This window comes from Micromys minutus (genome assembly GCF_963924665.1).
Source record: "Micromys minutus genome assembly, chromosome: 12".
Taxonomy (NCBI): Eukaryota; Metazoa; Chordata; class Mammalia; order Rodentia; family Muridae; genus Micromys; species Micromys minutus.
The window spans coordinates 58,628,259-58,650,621 of NC_137981.1; the positions used below are offsets into that span (position 1 = coordinate 58,628,259).

Here is a 22,363-nt window from a genome sequence, read left to right on the forward strand (position 1 = left end):
ACTCCCATCCCTCTCAAATTCAAGACTGTTTCTTCTTTACTCTCGTCCTTCACTATATGCATATATGGTGCATGGTATATAATAAACAATGTATATTGATTCCATCTACTCTGCTCATATGTACGTGTGTTTAGGGCTGACCACTTGAGCATGAATAGCCTATGGGGACTCATCCCTGAAGAAAATGAATCCTCTCCCTGCAGTCACTAATTGACAGGAGCTCTTCATTTAGAAGTGGGCCTTGGGTATCACATCCCCCTTTCCTCCCTACAGCCCCTCCCAGTTTCTCTCCTATCCCCTCAAATTGATAACCTCTTTTCCTATATTATTGTTACATATATACATATGTGTATGTATATGTACCCACAAATACTTAATTACAACCTTAAAAATGTATTCGTATACTTTTATGCAAAAATGCTGAAAATGTGTACATTTATCTTTGTTTTTTAAAATAAAGTTTTTCAATAAAAAAAAAAAGAAGTGGGCCTTGGATTCGAGTCAGTGCGCCCCGTCGGCGGGATGGCCCACAAGCAGAGCTACTACTCAGACAAGTATTCTGACAAGCACTACAAGTACCGGCATGTCGTGTTACCCAGAGATCTCTCTACACAAGAACCCGAAACTCGTCTGATGTCGGAAGGGGAGTGAGGAGACTTGGTGTGCAACAGAGTCTAGGATGGGTTCGTTACATGATTATGAGTCAGAACCGCACATTCTTCTCTTCAGACGACCTCTTCCGAAAGAACAGCAGAGATGCTGGGACCATCTAACCTTTCAAACCTAATGTATATACGTGTGTAGGGTAGTATTCAGTGAAGACTTGGAAATGTACAGATCTTTCACCTGTACCTGTGCGTGAGCTGTACTCTTCACAACAGAGCTCAGTTAAACGCAACTGCAAGTAGGTTATTTTACGTTGTTACAGATAAATTCTCTTGTAGTTTTTTTTCCTTAGTATAAATGCCTGTCTTACTTTACCTATTTTGTTAAATAAAGTTTGTATATTGCATTAAAAAAAGAAGAAGAAGACGTGGGTCTTGTAGATCTCCCCATCCGTGTATGACTGGGGAGCTTTGTTTGGGCAAACTTACTGTTGCAACTTAAAGAGTGACAGCATCTTTGTTTGTTTGTTTGTTTTTTCAAGACAGGGTTTCTCTTTGTAACAACCCTTACTGTCCTGGAACCTCGATTTGTATGTAGATCAGTCTGACCTGGAACTCACAGAGATCCACGGTCTCTTCCTCCTAAGTGTGAGAATTAAAGACATGTTCCACCACACCCAGCTGAATGACAGTGTCTCAACGGGAATTTAGGTCTACATATCTTCTCTGCCCTGGTGAGCTTGTGGTACCAAGAAACTCATAGACTAGGTCTCTTAAACTCCAGTTCCCTAACCGCTGAGTCCTAAACCCACAGGTCATTTGACTGGATTCAGGGGGTTGCAATTATTTTATCAACAGTAAAGGGTTTAGAACTACACAATGAACAGGAGTCCATTCAAATCTCTGTGTGACAACTTCAAGGTGTTTCTGGCGGCCCTTGCCTGGGTTACATCAGAGGTGCTCGATGCAAGCTTGGTTCTGAATGGGCAACGCGTGCGCTCTGGGGGTGCACATGCTGTGCCGTGCTGAGCAAGGTTGTCTGAGACACCTGACTTCACATGCAGTAGTACGTCCTTCATGATCACTTTCTTAGGGTTTTTGTTGTCTTCTGCTCTCACAGAAACACATTGGCTTATGAAGGATAATGATGTTTAACTTTTTCTAGCTTCATCTCTCAGCACGTCTGTGGAGTCAAGTAGTATGTCTTTGGGTTGGATGGAAGTCAAATGTCTAACTTTGAAAGTTTCTGTTTGAGTTGCTGAGTTGAGCTTTCTTTAAAATTTTTTTAATGGGTTTGGTTTGAGGTCAAGTAGAATTTCTAATTTCTGAAATGGCCTTATGCATACCTCTGCTGTTTCATACTACATATTAATGTGAAATGATATTTTCAGCATTATTATCAAATCAAAATATCGATCAACTCTGAAAAGCATCTCTCAATGCTCTATGATATCCTGAAGCACTAGATACTTTGCCAAGACTTAATTATCTATATAAAACCCAACAGGCACAACATCTCATTAGAATGCGAATTCACTTTTATCTTACACATGGTAAACATGTACCCATACCAAAGACTTGTTTTAAACTAACTTATTCTTTACTGTTAGTAAATGTTTGATCTGTATAGCTACTGTATAGACCCATATACCTGGGGTTGTCTAATCATTTTGAATGAATATTTCAGTTGAAATGGAAAAGGGGTTATGAGTGGAAAAGTTGAAGCCATGCCACTCAAACATTAGAAAGTCGCTTCTCCGTGTCCTGGAGATGGGTAAGTGTGGGACGGTCAGCAGACAGACTGTTTCTGGGAGGCCTTTCCTGCAGAGCAGGTGGCTGAGTTCATGTGAGTGCCTCGGTCTCACAAGGAAAGAGAAGCAAGCTGCCTAGTGTAAACCTAACTACTTCCTAATTCCTCCCTCCAATTAGTAAAAAGTTCCCAAGTGAGGCTTCTTGTGAAATTCAGTCCCTAACACCATCCGGGAAGTCTTCGTATCTTAAAACCCACCCATTCCAATTGAAATACCTGACTGGCCAATCAGGAGGCAGACGGACACTCCTCAGTAGAATGTGTTGCTTAAGGGGCCTTCATGTTACACCATGAGTCATGCTACTTGCATTTTATCATGATCGGGATCCCTCCCTCTCTCCCTCTACTCTTCTCTCCTCCCCCTCCCTCCCTCTACTTCTCCTTTAACTCTTCCTTTACTTTTTGGCAGCTTAATTTTATTTTGGGTTTCATTGATATATGTTAATTATATCTAGTAATGAGTTTCCCTATGACACTATCATATGTTTTTATAATGTAATTTCATCATATTCACCCTCTCTCGTCTGTCTCCCACTTCTGATGATCCTTCTCTTCTTTTCCGTCCTCTTTAACTTTCACGTCTTATTGTCTGGTTGCGGAATGAGTTTAAAACTACACACACAAACTGGATGAGGGGATTTATGAGAACTGAGCAACTTACAGGTGGCGATATCACTAAACTAATTTTCTTTTTTCTTTGTTTTTTTTCTCTGTTTCTTTTTTGTTTTTTTCTCTGTTTGTTTGTTTGTTTTTTATTTGTTTGTTTATTTATTTCTTTCTTCAGGATTTCACTAGATTGCCCAGGTTGGCCTAGAACTAAGCTCAAGCAATCCTCTGGTCTCGGCCCTCCTAAAGGGGCCACAAGCACACTGCACTGTACCCATCTCTTAGCTGCAACCTTCAGGGAGCTTAAGTTAAAGTTGAAAAGAAAATCTTGAGCTGAGTCCAATATTGCAAGGGTTTTTACATCATGGAAAGAAAAAAAAAGCTGCAGGAATGTCCTCTCTGTGATCCGGTCCTTCCACCCACAGATGGAGTGCTGCAAGAGTTAAGAGAAGCCGATATCTCGGAGGGGGTCCCGGCGGTACCAAGATGATCAAAGGAGCGACTAGTGCATTAAGATCAAAAGCCCTGGTAGTACAGGCCAGGTAACGGTGGAGGGGAGATAGCCAGGACTTGATAAGAGTCCACAAATATTTAAAAGTGTTAACACGGAGGAAACCAAGTCCTTATTTTTGCCTGCCTGGAGGTGATGGAATCTGTACTGGCAAAGGCAAAACCTCACAACAGAGAACTGTGTCCGGGAGACCAGAAAAGACTCATAACTGAGAAAATGGATGTTTTTCAAAAAACTGTGTACGAAGAACTCCATCAATGTTGTCCAAAGGAGAAACTAAAGCTCTGTATCTGAGGCCGCCTTCTTCACTCCTATTAGGGAGTTACCTAACACTCTACCTGACCAAACCCTTCCATCTTTGTGTACTTACCAGTGGCACGGGGGGGGGGGGGGGGGGGGTGTGTTCTGAGTCTGGTCCATGAAGCTCTCAGTGGGGGGTTTAATCCCCAGTGTGATGGTGGTGGTGGTGGTATGTGCTGTAGACCTTTAAGAAGAACCCATCAAGAGTTGGAGCCTATCAGGTTCTTTCTTTTGAGGTTCTTGAGCTACTCCTGCTGGTTAAGAATTAACTGTTGTCAGAAAAATCAAGCATGTGCCCACCCAGCTCTCTCTGCAGGGCAGGATGAAGTTTGGCCACTTGCACCTGCTGGTGCTCCCGCTGTTGTGTGACCAGAAAAGAGTCCCCAGTCCCCAAGGGCAGCATGGTGCTTTGTGCCTTGTGGGAAACTTTAGCCCAAAGGAGAAGAGAGCTATGGGAGAAAGAAAAGAAATCTGTAACACAAGGGTCTCAGCTTTTGATGGAGTCAGAGAGAGTACTGGAACAGAGCAGTGACCAGACCTGGTCCTTGGGCACAATTTTCCCTGCAGGAGCTCTCCAGAGGAGGGAAACAGGAAGATTTCAGAGCTGATTTCTAGGGCCATCCCCCTGTGGTCTGGCTAGTTCCCCCAAGCAATGCCTGAAGCTTCTGTCCAGACAGAGAGATCACAGGAGCCAGGACACCAACAGTGCAGGTAGAAGGACTCATTCCCTAAGCCACCCGAGACCTGAGACTCTAACACTCAGAACCTACATAGACAGGAGGTCTGTTCCCTCTACCTTCTGTGGGTGACCAGCAGCTTTGCTTTATATGGGCTTCTTAGCTGGTGCCTGGAATTCTTAAGCTTTGGGTTGTGACACTTTTTAGAGTTCTCATCATCCCACTACCAAGAGTTCAAACTTGTTTCACCTACATTCTTCTTGGCAATCCATCTCTGTTTTTATTGTCTGTTTGAGACCAGATTTCAGTGTGTAACCCTGACTGTCCTGGAACTCACTCTGTAGACCAGGCTGGCTTTGAACTCACAGAGATCCACCTGCCTCTGCCTCCCTAGTGCTGGGATTAAAGGCCTGAGCCCTCACCACCTGGCCCCAGGTTTAATTTTCAAGGTTGATATAGGTAATGTGGCGTCTTTGGTGCTCCATTCTTAGAGAGTGAACAGCAGATTAGGAGGTAGATGGGTCTCTGACCTCTGACAGTTTCGACACCTTCTGCTCCCCACAGAGGGCTACCTGAGCTTGAATTATGAACCTTCACAAATGCGAACTAAATAAACTTGTGGGTTTTTTTTTTTTCTTTGTTTTGTTTTTATTTTCATAAGTTGGCTGTCTCTGATATTTTGTTGCAGTAACACAAGGCTGACTACTGCTCTCTGGTATTCATGAGTCACGTGACAACACTTCCTAGACCTGCTTAAAAGGGACAGCATTTGAACGGTTGCTGTCACTTGGGCAGAGTCCATGAATTCCAGGTGCTTTTTAAGAAGATGGGCTTTAGAATCACAGAGCTGTAAGGAGCAAGTTCAAGGTAACCTCAGCTCACCAAAGAGCCTTCGACAAAGTCTCCAAATGCACAACAAGGTGCAGTGTCAGAGAGCGAAGCCATTGCTCTCCAGAGTGGGACCTGCCGCTAACTGGGAGTGTCCTGGAACTGGTAGCTCTACACTGAAACCTTCCTCTTAAAGAAAAAGGAAATGCAGAAGGTCTTAAGAAATGAACACAGGACAGGTTTCACAGGTCCCCATGGTTACAAAAGTGAAAAGCAGCTGCTGGGGAGGGAGAGAGGGTGGAGCTGCCCCCAGGTTGCAGTGGGATTGCCCAGTATAAGCAGCCTTGGAGGAGGGGCTCTTGTTTCCTGTTGACTGTGCCCAGGAGAAGTTACAATGAAGGTGTTTCTCTCTCTCAAAGCACTGCCTATCCCTACCGAAGGAGTTACTGGCAAGTGATAGCTTCAGAGAGAGACTTGGTTTTTAAGAACGTGCCTCCTGGTAGAAGTGAACTCCATCTTGCAGAAGGGTACAAAGGTACGCAAGTGGCACTGATTGACCTAGATGGGTTTTAAATAGTTTTTGTAAGAGGGAAAGGAATCGGATGGTGGGCCTGGGAGGAACTTGATGAAAACAGACTGCACAAGTTTCTCAAGGAGCTAACTAATTAAAGAAGGGAAAATGCAGCGCGGTAGTGTTTATTAGCAAATCTCCATACTTCTACCTCTGACAGGGCAGTCTTAATGTGATGGTGTAATGCAGTCTTAACGGAACATGAGCTTGGGTCAGGATCTAAGCGGAAGTCATCCCAACCTTGGTTTTGAACCCGGTGAGATGCGTGGGTAGAGAAAGAAAGGGCCCATCCTCACAGATGTATGGCACCACAATCCAGTCTCCCCACTCACCTCACTCCTACGTGGGGTGCACCTTGAGTGAGTCAGAACCCTGATGGCTGTTGGGACCCAGGTCCACCCAAGGCCCTGATGTGTAGAGAACGAATGTAGTTTCTTGTTTATAAACCAGGAACATGCTTGGCGAGACCAGACCTTGGGGGGCTGTGACTTTCAATCCTGAGAACCCAACTGTTCTCACAAAGGTCTGTGGTTACCAGTCCAAGGCTGTGTATGCTGGTCTGTGACACACTTGAGATACCCTGTGTTTCCTTTGAGCAACATCGCTTGATTAGCTTCCTGATGACTCCATCCCACTGGATGATGGTTTTCTGCTGACTTTCACCCTTTTCCCACCTTTAATACACACATAAGATGCTGTGCTTCTTAATGAATGTGCTGGCGTGAACCTGTGAAAGCATAACTGTGATGGTTTGTGTATACTCAGCCCAGGGAGTGGCACTGTTAGAAGGTGTGGCCCTCTTGAGTAGATGTGGCCCTATTGGAGTGGGTGTGGCCCTATTGGAGTGGGCGTGTCACTGTGGGTGTGGGCTTTAAGACCCTTATCCTAGCTGCCTAAAAGCCAGTATTTTGCTAGCAGCCTTCAGGTGAAGGTGTTGAACTCTCAGCTCCTCCTGCACCATGGCTGTCTGAAGCTGCCATGTTCCCACCTTGATGATAATGGACTGAACCTCTGAATCTGTAAGCCAGCCCCAATTAAGTGATGTCCTTATAAAAGATTTGGTCACGGTATCTGTTCACAGCAGTAAAACCCTAAGACACCACCCAATCTCAACTCTCCCAGCTTATTCATTTTCTCATCTCCTAGTCCTCTTTCCCGGGGACCTGTCACTGAAGAATGACCAGGTCAGATGACATTCTAATAAGCTTTTGGGGACATCCTTACCAAATGAAGTATGTTAGAAATTTAGGATTGTGATTTCCTCTAATCTAAGTGTGTCCGATCAGAAGATGACAGCGGCAATTCCTACTCCATTGGATAGCTATGAGGTCCTCCTGGCCGAGCTCACTGGGGACAGTGGGGAGGCTGTACCATAGTGTTCCCTTCAGAGAGCAGAGTGGAAGGAAACCATTTTATAGATGGAATTCCTTGTGCTTGGAGAGCTAGTTCAGTGCTGTGAGGAACTGAGGTTTAGGAACGCCTTCAAAAAGAAAAATACTGTCTGTGTGGGACTGTCCCTATAGAGACTTTTTATAAGTTTACAGCACACACCTGTGTGGTGGTTTGTGTCCACTGTCATTTTGACAGGTTCTAGAATACCCTGGGAGACACAAGCCTCCTGGCACACTTGTGAGGAATTATCTAGATTAGGTTAGCCTCTGTGTACCACAGTGAAGTGTTATCTTGATTAGGTTAATTGAAGTGGGAAGACACACCCTAAGGGGGTGGGGAAGGAGTTGCAACATTCTATGGGCTTGAGTCCTGGACCACATAACAGAGAGAAAGCTACCTGAGCAGCATTTATCACTTCCTGACTGTGGATACCATGTGAACAGCTGCCAAAAGATCCTGTGGTTACAACTTCCCCACCATGACAGACTACTCCCTAAGTAAAAGAAAGCCTTTCTTCCTTCGACTGCTTTTATCAGGGAATCTTATCAAGTAGCTAATACGTTATATAACTTGTTTTTCTTTTAAGACTCAAAAACAACATACATCCTCCTGTACGTATCAACCTCATTTCATCTGCTAAGTATAAAAGGTATACGTTTCCCGTCTTCATTGCTACCATAGCCTGGAAGAGAGTCTCTCCCTTGTTTCAGCTCCTCAAGGGGTACCATTAGTTGAGAATGTCCCCCAAAGTTCGTACCTTAGAAACTAATCCCTGGGCTGGAGACATGGTTGAGCAGCTAAGAACACTGACTGCTCTTCCAGAGGTCCTGAGTTCAAGTCCCAGCAACCACATGGTGACTCACAACCATCTGTAATGGGATTCAAATGCCCTCTTCTGGTGTGTCTGAAGACAGCTACAGTAAACCCATACATAAAATAAATCATAAAAGAAGAAAAAAAGCTTAATCCCTGTATTTGTGTGCTGATGCTATTTAGAAGGCAGGCTTTTGAGAGGTAGTTGGAAGCAGACACTGTCGTAGGGATGGACTGCTCCTGGCAGCCTTGTAACAAGGGAGAGTCCTGAGCTGGCAAATGGCTCTGCCTTGCCATGTGCTCTACCACAGAGATACAGCGAGATGCTAAGCAGACACTACTTTCATGCTCTCTGGTTTTCTAGCCTACAGAGATACAATCCAAATAAACTTCTTAATAAACCACCCAGACGCCGCTATTTTGTCAATGCAGCAGAAAGCAGGCTAAGACCGAAAGTGTCCGTCTCCTGGAAGAGAGCAAAGATAGATCATTGAAATCACCCCGAAGCCGCCGACCTGGCTCGCTGGCTACCTGATGGTCCACAGAGGGCTGGCTGATGCTCTTCAGAAGACCATGATGAGGAGACCATGCTCTTCCAAAAGGAAAAAGAAACAAAGATGATCCCCCCCGCTTCGTTTTTATCAAAGATATAACCGTCTCCACAGATGCAGTAGTAAGACTTTTCCTGAAATACTGATGTGATGTCCTGAAGTAGCTTCAGGTTGGTGGGGGATAGAAGGGCTGCAGTCATAGTGTGCATTTGTTTTGTTGTACACGTCTCTCTGCTCTGAAGCCACTCCTGAGGTACCCACGATTCCCCAAGCCTCCTCTGACCTCCTAGTGGCCAGTCTTACCTCATCTCCAGTCTGTACCCCATCTCCAACAGGCTTCATCCTAGAGGGCACAGATTGGGCCCCCCTGAGTTTCTAGCTGCCCTTCTCTGTGTGATATACTAGAAGGTGGGTTATGCTGCTGGAAGGAGGGTGGACAGGAACAGGCATGTGTCAGTGCCTCTCACCAGAAATCTGAGCCTGGCTAATCTCCCCCAGTGCTTGAGAAAACAGTTTACCACTAATCTGCAGCCACACAGAGAACCTATGATCAAGCTGATGTCCCCTCCCACTTGGGCTCAGATCCGTTCCTTACAAAATGATGAACTTGTCTGAGCCGTGTCAAAGGTGCAACTGATCTCTCAGCCTGGTTTCTGTGACAAAAGTCTCCAGGGCAGAGAATGGCTCTGTGTGAGGCACCAGAATGATTTCTAGCTTTCTCCAACCAAAACCAGAGGCACCGCTGTTCCCTCCGCTAAACAAATCATGATAATGGATGATTGTTTAACCTCACGCACAGCAGCCTCAGGATGTGCACACGGGATACGGACGTGTAGATACTTACAGCCACGATATTCTGAACACTTCATGAGCCTATCATCGAGGGTACTAAGCACCCACGTTCTTATGCCAGCGCAGCTCCTTAAACGCACAGCAGAGGTCTGAGTAGTGACAGGCCTGCAATCCAGGACCTGGGAGGCCGAGATAAGGAGACCAGAGTTCAAGATCAGCCTGGGTGGTTTTCTATTTCCTAAGGGAAACAATGTTTTTTTTTTCTTACCTGCTAAAAATTAGAGATAACGTTTTGTTTAAGCCAGTGTTCTTTAGGTGTACAGTATGGGGATTGAATCCAAGGCCTTATACATGCCAGGTTTACACTCACTGAGCTACTACTTCCTAGCACATTCTGTCAGCATGGTTCTGATCTACAGTGTATAAGAACCCTGTGGCCTAGGTACCCTGCTATGGTTCTCAGGTCACTTGTTCCCGGAAAGAAGAGAGATGTCCCATGTTTCAGCTCCCATGTTAGGAAAAGGATGAAGAGTGTGGGGGTGGGGAGGGGTATGCCCCATGGAGGTGTGGTGAGGCCTGGGGGCAAGGGAGATGCCTCTAGGAGACACATGTTGGGAATCCCTTCCCCCTGAAGGACCGGCCACATGGTAGTATAGTACAGAATAGAGTTTATTCAGGGCATGGGGAGGGGAGTTAAGAGGGTGGTAGGGGCAGAGAGAAAAGAGAGAAGAGAAGCAGAGGCCGGCCATGAGCATGTGGGTGTGTGGGGGGGAGAGGAAATGGGGAGGGGGGACAAGGGGGAGAGCAAAGAGCAGAAACACAAGAGGCCAAGAGAGAGGAGGGGCGAGCAGCCTTCTATAGTGCCAGGTAACTGTGTGGTGGGGTTACAGAATCCCAACATTCCCTAAAGGCCCATGACTTAGCTGGTTGGTCCCCAGCATGCCGCCCTTGAGAAGCGTTTCACCCTGAAGAAGCAGAATCTATTGGGAGGAAGTTAGGTCATTGGAGCCACGCCCTTGAGCAAGCTATTGGTACGCAGCCACTCACTTGCTTGTTTCTGAGGTGCTTCCAACATACATTGCCATCCAGGGTGGTAATGGTGACAGATGGTAGGCTCTTGACGACATCAGTGGGAACACTGCCCACCCTCAGAAAAGGCCCATGCGGTTCTCAAGGAGGCACACATTTCCTACAAGAATGGGTTGTAACAATGTGCTTAGCTCTTAAATCCTGGGGTTCCCTGTTTTGCCTGTGACCTCCTCTGTAATTGTGATATTGTCACCAGAGAGCCCTTGTGAGAGCCGGGCAGAGGCAGTGGTTTTAAAGATATGAGCCGAAGTCACCTCTGTTCTTCATTTGGTACTTACTGTGTCATAGTGATGGGACACAGGCTGCATCTTTTTGCTGTTTTATCCAGTTAGAATAATCAATGACAGCTGAAGCCCACCCTTACAGCCAGTCGGGCAAGCCAGCCTGCTGCAGAGACCCCCCCACCTCCGCCTTCTAAGCCATTTTGGCCAGTCCTGAACTCTGATCCTCACATTCACACAGCAAGCACTTTATTGACTGAGCCTCCTCCTCAACCCACATGGTATGTTATCAAATCAAAACTTGAAAGAACACAGCTCCCAGTATCTGCTCACACACGTGTTTGTACAAACAGAATCAAGGGGAGTGTTGATAGCTAGGAGATGATAAAACTGCACGTGAAACACGTATGGAAATGCCCAGGCTTATCTGGGCAGCAGTGATGACCGAGGAAGTCCTGCGGTGTTCAAAGGACTTCTAGTTCCCACAGCCCTGTGAGAAGAGCTCGAGGAATCATCCTATCAACACAACACAAAGCTGAAAGTGGGTGACTTTTCTAGATCCACCACGGAACCAAGTTTGGAGTTCACAGAGCAAACCTGTTTCCCCAGTCTGGTAATATATGCAGATACAGCCTTGCCACATTTGCTTAACCGAGACAGATGTCACCAGAGCAGGGAAGTCTGAGGAACGCCTAGTTGAAGTCTTGGATGGTTTACAGAAGCTGTGTGTGAAATCCTGTGTTAAAGGCCCTGGGAGGATCACATCATCCTGTATTTTATCCTCTTAGAGGCAAACCCCCACAAGGTTCTCACAGAGACAAGAGCCTTTTGCATTCGTGGCGGAGCGAGGGGTCAGCAAATATCCGAACTATAGATGGATAATCTCCATCTAACCGCCTGCCTTCCGAAGATGCTGTGTGGAACTTAACTTGTCCCTAAGGAAGAAGTACAACCCTCCCAGGTCGGCCAACCACGTCTCACCACGTAAAGCCCTTCTTAAAATCTCAGAAGCACATGTGGAATTCCCAGCGCAGGGATGTGGGCTGCAGACGCCCCGAACTCTCGCAGTGAAACACAGGAAGCTTCCCACATCAAAGGCTCTAAGAAAGTAGTGGTGGGTTGCGCAAGAAAGCTGCAAGACCGCGGAAGGAGTTCCTGGGGGTGCCAGACATCCAGCGGGAGTAAACAACGCAGGAATGTGAGCAAACCCGAGTTGCCCGCCTGCAATAGAACACACTAAACACTCGTAAAAGCCTAACCCCTACCTTCCCGTTACCTCACACAAGCAAGGGACTTTCAGCAACTTCTTGATTGTTTGATTGATTAAAATCACAAGGCATACAAAAAGACAAGAAAGAAACAGTCTGAAGAAGAGTGAAACAGCCATCCAAGTTGTAACAAATGAATAATGGGGGTTTTAAAGGAGAAAAAGAAACGTGCAGAAGAAATGTTTAATTAAAATAGAAACAGGAGCTGGAGAGACAAACTTGCTGCTCCTACAGAGGACTGAAGTGCAGTTCCCACCCTCATTGGGTGACACACAATTGCCTGTAGCTATAGCTCCAGGGGATCTGACAACCTCCTTTGACCTCTGCAGACACCTACACTCCAGTTCACACAGACACACATGGACACGTGCACACATGCTCGTACACAGAGTTAAAATAAGTAAACAAATCAACCCCCAAATTTTAAATAGTTGTGTGTTTTCCTAAAAAAAAATCACACAACCAAACAAAAACAAAAGCAAAAACAAAACAGGACATGTTTTCATGTTTTATAGAGCTTGGTATGGTGAGGTGGGAGGGGCGCCTCAGCGAGCCCACGCTGAGGCATCCTTTCTCCCTGAGGTACCAGCTATATACAATGGGGATAGTATAAAATTAATTGAGGCATGGGAAGGGGAGTTGAGAAGAGAGTGGAGTGGAAACAGAAAGAGCCGGAAGAAGAGGGGAGTGCAGTGGAGGAGTAGAGAGGTGAAGCCCCACCCCCAACCCAGGAATTTGTGTACAGGAAAAGGGGGAGGGGGGAGAGGGGGGTAGAGAAAGGGGGGAGGGGGCGAGGGAGGGAGGGAGAGGGAGAGGGAGAGGGAGAGGGAGAGGGGGAGGGGGAGAGGGAGAGAGAGAGAGAGAGAGAGAGAGAGAGAGAGGAAGGGAGGGAGGGAAAGAGGGAGGAGCCAAATAGTCTCTTTTATAGCAAGCCAAGCCCACCTGGCTGTTGCTAGGTAACGGTTGGGCAGAGTGTAGGAGGAATGCTAAAAGCAGTAGTGGCTGATAATTTTTCAAAGTTAACGAAAATCTCCCAACTACAGATCCAGAGAGCTTAGGGGCCAGCTGCCAGGAAACAACACTGAAACCATCTACACCCGGGCATGTCGTGTTCAAGCTGCGGAAAATCGAAGGAAAACAAGAGCCATGAACTTATGGGGCACACCTGTAACCTTAGCGCTCAGGAGGCTGAGGCAGGAGGGGCCTGAGCTGCGGGCCAGCTGATGCTGCACGGAGAGACCGGTCTAAAAACAAAATAAAGAATCTAGGAAGGTGGTTATCAACCAAAAGCATTTTCCCACGGAGGGACAAAGGACACGGTTTGCAGGCAAAGAGTGGAATACAAGGTGCAAGGAAAACCAGGACAGAAACAAGGAGCTAGAATTCTGTATAAAAACAAAACCCTTCAGAACTGAAAGGGACAAAGGGCTCTCCCAGGCAAACAGCTGAAGAAGTTTGTCTCTAGTAGGGTGTGGGGGAGGGCTGGGTAGTCAAAGGCCTTCTTTAAAGAAGGGACGGATGACAGGGATCTGTTGAACTCAGCACCGAGATAGCACTAGTCGATCAGCACACATGAGAAATGGGCAGGAATGGCTCACACCCCAACGAGGCAGAACTGACTGCCGTGTTTGCCTGTTCATCAGGTTGCTGGCCAGTCACAGATACTGTTATTTTCCTCGTCATGGTGACGAGAACCTACCCAAAGCAACTTAAGGAAGGAAGGGCTTACCCTGACTCTCCGTTTGAAGGGACAGTCTATGATGGTGGACTGTGTCAACGAGAGGGAGCAGAGACACAGACATGGCGTTCTCCTGCTTCCTCTTCTGCATCTGGACTTGTGACACGGCCATTCCCTTTAGGGTGGTTCACCCTACTGCAAGTCACCCAATACCTGGCACTGGGCTGTGGGGAGCCTCCACAACCTTTGTTTTCTTTGTTAGTTTTTTTGAGAGAGGGTCTCAAGCTGGCCTCACATCACCACAGAACTGAAGGTAACCCTAAAGTATTCTCTTGCTTCCATCTCTGAAGCGCTGGGATCCTGGGCACACACATCATGCTTGGCCCCAGCATTTATAATAATCAAATGGTTTCTGACTGCTGTTCACAGGGATGACTGAAACCATGGAAACACAGCTTCAGATTGGGGTAAATACTTTCTGCCTGTACGTATGTGTTTACAAGATTCACACCCAATACAGTATTGATACCCAGTAGGCAAGCAACTTTTCCAAACTGAGCAGTTTACAGCACAGTGAAGATCTGAGCAGACACTCCTTCAAGATGGAAGATGGAGGGCAAATTAACATGTGAGAAGATGCCCCATGGCCTAGGCCATTGTAAACTAAAGCAGGGTGCACTGGCTGGTTCTGTGTCAACTTGACACAAGCTGGAGTTATCACAGAAAAAGGAGCCTCAGTTGAGGAAATGCCTCCATGAGGTCCAGCTGTAAGGCGTTTCTCAACTAGTGATCAAGGGGGGAGGGCCCAGCCCATTGTGGGTGGAGCCATCCCTGGCCAAGCCCATTGTGGGTGGAGCCATCCCTGGCCCAGCCCATTGTGGATGGTGCCATCCCTGGGCTGTAGTCCTGGTTCTATAAGAAAGCAGGCTGAGCAAGCCAGAGGGAGCAAGCCAGTAAGTAACATCCCTCCATGGCCTCTCCATCAGCTCCTGCTTCCTGACCTGCTTGGGTTCCAGTCCTGACTTCCTTTGGTGATGAACAGTGATATGGAAGTGTAAGCTGAATAAACCCTTTCCTCCCCAACCTGCTTCTTGGTCATGGTGTTTGTGCAGGAATAGAAACCCTGACTGAGACACAGGGGCAGGTCATCGAACTACAGAGTGGCAGGAGTCTCAGATGACTAGCAGTGCTGAGGTTGCTGAGGGCAGAGCACCTGAACTTCCCTGCACTGCTGGTGAGAATGCAAAGGACCGAATCATGGCTGTTTCTTCAAACACTTGCAATAGTCTTGCCCTATGACCCAGGCATTGTGCCCCTAGGTATTGACTGTCATTCAGTTAAAAGCAAAAGTCCACACAGGAAACCAATGGCAGCCTTAATGCATGGCTGCAAAGCAGAAGCTGGTGACCTCAGGGTAAGACCCTACTCACCCAGCTAAGCCTTCAACTTGTGAAAAGAAATTTTAAAAAAGTTTAAGAGAGGGAAACGATCTAGAACAGAAAGCTGAAGCAGAACTGATTGACCGAGGCGGGCATGTTCTTCCCATAAGCAGCAGAACTTGGCGACTTTGGCTACACAGTTCTGGCTTTAGGGTCACAGATATATAAGAAAAGAGTTATAAAAATCTCTATCTGTGGCTTAGGAAAGCCATCAAGGCCACACCTGTGTCAGGGGTGTCCCTACATGGAGGCCTAGAAAGGTCATTGTGTGAAGATGTGACAGAGAAGCCTGGATTCCATTGGAGATCCCCAGGTGTTGGAGATGGCAGAGTTCTGGGACACCTGAAGGTGAGCTACAGAGTAGGTGTCAAACCAGCCCACAGTGTGCCGCAGTCAACAAAGCCGGAGAGAGTTGAAGATCTGAAGAGCGCTTTGACATCGGGCACAGAGAAGCAGAATTTGGATTTTGCTCTGCTGCTTTTAGGTCTTGTTTTGGTCCAGTGTTTCTTCACTGTGTTCCCCTTCCTTTCTCTAGGAATGGTAATGTATATTCCATGTCGTTGTATGTCAGAAGTATGATCTGAGGTTTTTTTTTTTCATTTTGATTTTACAGAAGGTTAGAGTTAAGAGACTATCTCGAGTCTCAAAATAAATTTTGAATTTTCAACGTTTAAACAGTATTGGGGCTGTGCTAAACTATGGAAAAATTTGAAGTTAGACTAAATGCAATTACATAATAATATGGCTGTATGCCTATGGGGTACAGGAAGTGGAGTGTAATGACTTGAATAAGAATGGCCCCCATGGACTCATCTGTCTGAATTCGAAGTCATCACAGAGTGGCGTACTACCTGAGATGCATTAGGAGGTATGACCTTGTCAGAGTGGGTGTGGTCTTGTTGGAATGGGTGTGACCTCATTGGAGTGGGTGTGGCTTTGTTGGAGAAACTGTGTCACTGGGCGTGGGCTTTGAGGTTCAAAAGCCCAAACCAGGCCCACTGTCTCTTTTTTCTCTGTTGCCTGCTGAGCCAGAGAAACTCTCAGCTACTTATTCAGTACCCTGTCTGCCTGTGTGCTGCTGCGCTCCCTTCCACGATGATAATGAACTAAGCCTCTGAAACTGTAGCAAGACCTAATGAAGTGCTTCTTTTGTAAGAGTTTCTATGATCATGGTGTTTCTTCACAGCAACAGAACAGTGATTAAGACAGTGCCTGAAGAGGCCGGAAGACGACATCAAGGGCATCATATCCCCTGGCGCTGGAGTTATAGGTGGTTGGGAGCTACTAGACATGAGTTCTAGGAGCCAAACTCAAGTCCTCTGCAAGTAATTGAAAGGGCTCTAACATGCCCAAGCATGGAAAACACCCTAATTAACACGTCCAATCAAAATTAAACATCTCATCCTAACATGGGGTTTTCCCTTTTTCCTTTATAAACTACCATTTGTCTGTGGGCCACATCTGTCTCTTTATGCAGAGGCAGTCCTTTGTCCCTCTGGGGCAAATATCCCTTTCCCCTCCCCTATTTCTTTCCCCCTTCTCCTCTGTCCTCTTTCCTGTATTTACCTCTTATTCCCTGACCTCTGGGGCAAACAAATCTCCTTTGTGCTGAGAACTGGGTCTTGTGCTGATTCCAGACCTTTCAATAATAACTATTCTTCACTACTGAGCCATCCCTCCCACCTGTCATGGAGACCTTAAATGCACCCTGCTATGTGAAACAGATACGCAGCAAAGCCACATACTGCCATGTCTAGCAAGGCTCAGGTCAGTCCTGGACACCTGATTGGAGGGAGTTGGGAATGAATAAAGGACAGACACTGAAGAAACCGCAGGTGCACACACAGAAAAGCTGGGACAGGGTAGGTTGTTCTTCACATGATGGAAGATGCCTACCACACAGGAGGGTCATCTGGCCCCTTTATTATGTGCTGCACAAGGAGGTGGGCCAGCAGCTCTCAAGGAAGCTGGGCTTGGTGCCTTCAGTATACTCTGCTCAACAGTTGGACATACCCCAAGGAAGCCTTTGTGCAGGTTGGTTTTAGATAAAGGCGAATTTTTCCTTGACACTGGTACTTGGACGGGAAGAGGGTTTTGCCATTTCTGTGGGTCTGAGGCATGGCTGTGTTTGTGTCAGCAACTCACATTCACTCAGGTTCCATCTGTTCCTCATAGCGTACTGTATGTTTCTCTCTGTCAGCACTCTGGAGAAGGTAACACCATGATGGTGATCACTGGTCATCCTGGGCTCTGGGTCTGGGAAAAGGAAACCGTAAGTGAATAGTCGCCAAGATCAGATTAACATACAAGTGTGGCCAATGAACGCGAGATGCTGCTTGGTTGATGAGTGTGGGAGGGCCACAGCTCTAGGCCCGGGGTGGTGGTCTGGGTTGTACATGTAAGCTAACTGAAATGAACCAGAGAGCCAACAAAAAAGCAACATCCTCTCATGTTTTCTGATGGGTTCCTGGCTTGCCTTCATGCAGTGATTTCCCCCAGTGATGGGGTAGGACCCCTTTCTCTGCATCTACCTCAAGTTGCTTTTATTCAGAATATTTTATCAGAACAACAAAAAACAGCAAACTAATGGAGGACAGAGGATCATGAATTAGAAGCTAGCTTGGGATACATATGAAACTCTGTCTCAAAGGAAGGAATAGAAGGATGAGGAGGGAAAAGAAACAAAAGCAGAAACAAAGAAGAATAAATAACCAAAGGAAGACTGTTTCTGGTGATTAGAAAATTCTTGGGGGCCGAGACCTCTCCTACAGGCTTCTTCAGAAGCTTCTTCCTTTGCTGGTGTCTGTCTCATCAGTTACAATGTTACAGAACTGTGTCCAGCTCTTCACTGTATCAGTTACAATGTTACAGAACTGCATCCAACTCTTCACTGTATCAGAAGGCTGTCTTTCCCACTGCATAGTCAAGTGGCCAAAGAGCAACTTTGTAACAAGAGTAAGAGTTGCTTGCCATTTATGCTGTGATAAGGAACCAAAAGTTAATGACAAAATGCTGTGGCTGACTGTTCCTAAGATAGCTTTGTTCAGAATATGTGACATAATACTTGTGAATAGTAACAGGCACCATGCTGCTGGGTCATGTACTTATGTCGTTATGCTTTTCATTATCAAGAGTACATGCTTTCCTATTTTAAACAAGGTCACTGTAACACAACCGGCTTGTTAACTTGGCCACTATTCTTTCCTTCTTCCAACGACATCACCTTCTCTGTGTTTAAATTTAATATTACTTGGTTCCTCATGAACAATATGCTACCTAGACTGTGTGTGTGTGTGTGGGCACATGTGTGTATGTACCAGATTCCCTAAGTGTATGGTAGGTAACACCATCCAGATTTGTGTAACACATTTTGATGTTTGCATGACAGACTTCTCAGGTAAAAAAGTCCCATAGTTAAATGACACATGACTTTATGTCAAGGACAGTGATGGGTTCCTGGTCACAGAACATCTACTTTTATTTCACTTATTTGTGTCTCCTTTTAATTTTTAAAAAATTATTACATTTCTTTGTTTTTTTCATTTAGTGTGCACGTGAGCTCAGAGTATAACTTGTGGGTCCTGGGGATGAAACTTAGTCATGTGACTTGGCAGCAAGTTCCTTGACTGGCTGGGTTATCTTGTCGACCCTCTTCTGTGCCTCTCGGAGGTGAAGGGAATGGCCCCCCAGTCAAGCCCTCAGGCTGCTTTCAGAGCCACAAGAGCTGGGTCACATCTCACATTGCAGAGAGTTCAGTCCAGTACAGCGCAAACAAGCCTCAGGTCAAGAGGTCACTCTTCCTTGGAGACCAGCCTTTAGCCACACTGCATCTGGGGACAGATGGGACTCCTAACTTCAAAGTTGTTTCATTTGCCACATGGATAGTTCTTGTCTCAAAAAGACCAACTCAGTGCACAGGGCATAACAGCAAGGATGTTTGAACAACCAGTGATGCTCTGTGAGATTCAGTTTGACTGGCGAGTTCATTGAAGCTGTAGCTTCCAAATGCCTTCTGGAAGCTTCTAGAAATACAAGCATCTGAATTCAACCCTTGCCCATTTCCCATGGGTGGTGAACTGTAGAGACCTGTGATCCACTTGCTCACCCAGAGATAAGAGCACCCAGCTGCTTCCGGCTGCTGTGCTGGGGTATAGGGAACAGCAAACTTGATGAAGGCTGTGGGCGTGGACTCCAGGCCATGGAACATCTGGGTTACCCCAGAGAAGAGTCAGCCTGGCCTTCTTGAGATGGTTTGCCCCTGATTTTGTGAGTCCCCAGAGCTCAGGAGCTATGTGGGTTCAGGTGTGTTTTGGGGTGGTATGCAAAAGCATGCCTGCTAATTTTAAGGATGTAGGGCTGGGTACATGTTCAATTGGTAATTGTCTAATATGCATGAAGCCCTAGGTTCGGAAACCATGATTACATAAATTGAACGTAGCAGTGAATATCTATAGTGCTAGCAGTCAGGAGGATCAAGAGTTCAAAGCCATCTTTGAATAATCGGCACACTGATGTCAGCTCATGACACCGGAGACCCTGTCTCAAAAAAGAAAACAAACAAACAAGCAGAACAAGTACAAAGTGAGTTCCACGCGTCTCAGGAACATCTCAGAGACCAGGACTTATCTGGCATGAACAGGCCCCAGGGGTCCAGCCTCCACCCCAACTGGGAGAAAAATACCGGAAACTTAGTGGATCTATTTAAGTGTTACAATGAACTCTCATGCTGTTCAAACCTATTTTGCTATTAAGATTTACCCAGCAATCAAAGACAGCCGGAGATAGACAGGCCATAAACTGTTTTTAAATATAGGAAAAATGAGATGCAGCTGATAAGAGGAGGAAGTCACAGGAAGGAGGTCGGTTCTGCAAACAGACACATTTCCATCATAAACTGGAAGCCTTTCCTCTCTCCCAGAATAAACAGCTCCAGGTTCAGAAACATGTCTCGTTCCTACCACAGTGCTTTACCCAGCATTGTGGGCATTCTAAGTAACAGACACTAAGTTTCATTTTACAATGCAGAAAATGAGGTGGCTATTTCTCAGCTGGGTCCAAACCGTGGTTTGTACCGTGCCTGCAACGGTAGTTGTAGGGTGATTGCAAGCAAATGCTTTCCTCTAAGTAACTGTTTTGTGACTTTTAGGAGTCCCAAGAGGTATTCATGAATTACGTCTCAGAAGGAAGCATCCTTCAATCAGATGTTTTTGGTGGTGGTTGTTTTATTAGGACCCCAGGTAAAGGCTAACAAGCTTCTGGTCCAGGTGTCCCGTGAGCTTGTGGTGGCATTCCATCACCACTCAATGAAAACCATACTTGACTGGCACCACCTGCAATAATTTCTTTCACCAGGAACATTTTACTAATTCTTAAAGACTTGTCATAGTATGTGTGTGTGTGTGTGTGTATGTTGGCGTGGAGAGCTGCGTGTGGGGGTGGGGAATCGAGCTTTTTAAAACGTTTGCCTATGACCCTGGCAGTGTAAGGCAGGAGTTCGGAGAAGCGGCCTAATTAAACACTGCTGTGGCGCTCTGCTGCGTTTCCGACACCGTGCTCTGGTGGGACTAAGTACTTTTTGTCACAGGCAGCGGCTCGATGCTGTTTACTGGAACCTGCACTGGTCCGGGACCTTTTAGGCCGGGAGCACAGCGGCCCGTAGCTGTCCGGGTATGTCCCTCCCAGCCAAGAGGCACACTGCAGGGCTGTCGCGGGCGAGGCACAGACTGAGGAGACTAGAAATCAGGCTGACTGGCTTCTCCCGACCAGCCCCACGGCACGGCATGATGTCATGGGAGCTGCCACTCAGCGAGATGAAAGGGATGCGGCGCAGCAGCGCTGGCATTAGGCAGCCCAGCTGGGGCACCGCGCGAGAGAGCAGCAGATCCAGCCGCTTAGCCCCGGCCAGGGCTCTCCAGAGCCGGGGCACAACAACGTGGCCCATGTTTAACAAAAGAACCAGATGGTAGCGAACTTTCTAGATCTGCGCGTGTAGTGAGTAAGCTCAGCCTTGTCTTTGATGCGCTGCAACTGATCGGCGATCAGATTACAAGCACTCCATCTCCCGGTTCGCCTGCCTTTGATCTGCGCGGGTAATCCATTTTCCTGGATTTGAAGTTTGTCTGGGCTTGCGCCCACACACATTTTTTGGGAAGGTAAAAGCGTTTGGCGCGGAAGTGCTACCAAGCCGCTGGAGCGTGAGTCTGGAGCACAGCACTCGCGAGTATCAGGTAGGCGTTTGTGTGTGGTTGGAACTTCCACTGCGTTTTCCTCGCATGTTCAAAGGGGAAAAAATGGCTATCAGCTCCCAGCATGCATGCCTGAAGCCAAGTCCTGCTCTAGGCTGCGTGCGTGTGAAACTGAATTTGATTCTTGATGCCACTGTTTCGCGGTTTGCACAAGAGTTTGAGATCTGTCATGCAAATCTAACTTGGAAGCGAGTAGTTCAGAGAGGACAAAAACAGAGCCTTGCTAAGGATTGTTGCCAGCAGGGTTTCGCAGGGTTTCAGACTCTGGAAGCTGGGCAGGAAAACCCGCTCATTTTATTTAGAAACGGTGGGATTTTGTTGACAAGTCCCTTCTTTTCTCTTCCCCCAGCTTCCCCAACCCCACGGAGCAAAGCTCATCTCTAGCAGTATTATTAGTCTATTCTCCGGCCTCCAAGATGTAAATCTATCCCGCAGTGGTCCTTGCTATTTGCATTCCCAAGGGAGTCTCTGCAAAGGCATTTAGGATTGAAGCCTTTCAAGTGTAAAGCGGAAGAACTCAAACAGTGGGGGCCAAGCTGCGTTAGGTTTGGCTAAAAATACTCAAGCCAGTCTCTGTAACCTTTGAAAATAGAAGAAGCTTTGTTTACAGAAACACTCCCGAGGTTAATATTCTTAAATTAACATTTACTCTAAATATACAGTGACAGCTGCTGTGAGTTACAATTTGCCAACTGTTTACCAAAACTATCTGGCAATCAGCAGTTATTATGTTACATGAAGTATTTTAGCCACATTTTCACTTCAATTAGTGCCCTACAAAACCAAATTATACTGGGCACCCAGCTTGCCTGTTAACTGCTACTTGTGAATTCGTAACTTCTACACACACACACACACACACAGAGAGAGAGAGAGAGAGAGAGAGAGAAGCACACACACATACACAAGCACAGACACACACACAAAACATACACTCAAACACACACACAGACAAACACATACACAA

At 46.6% G+C, this 22,363-nt stretch overlaps 1 protein-coding gene and 1 pseudogene across 2 annotated transcripts in view; both read left to right on the plus strand.

The window, feature by feature from the left end:
* Positions 1-522: 522 nt before the first annotated feature.
* Positions 523-787, plus strand: LOC308428376 (cyclin-dependent kinases regulatory subunit 2-like; annotated as a pseudogene). Its single transcript has one exon. The product of its transcript is annotated as a cyclin-dependent kinases regulatory subunit 2-like (transcript).
* Positions 788-21,061: 20,274 nt separating this feature from the next.
* TNFRSF19 (TNF receptor superfamily member 19) overlaps positions 21,062-22,363 on the plus strand; it is an 80,576-nt gene continuing 79,274 nt past the window's right edge. Inside the window, exon 1 of the mRNA XM_080925918.1 lies at positions 21,062-21,378. The gene's annotated coding sequence lies outside the window, so the exon portion shown is untranslated. The remainder of the gene's footprint in view (positions 21,379-22,363) is intronic.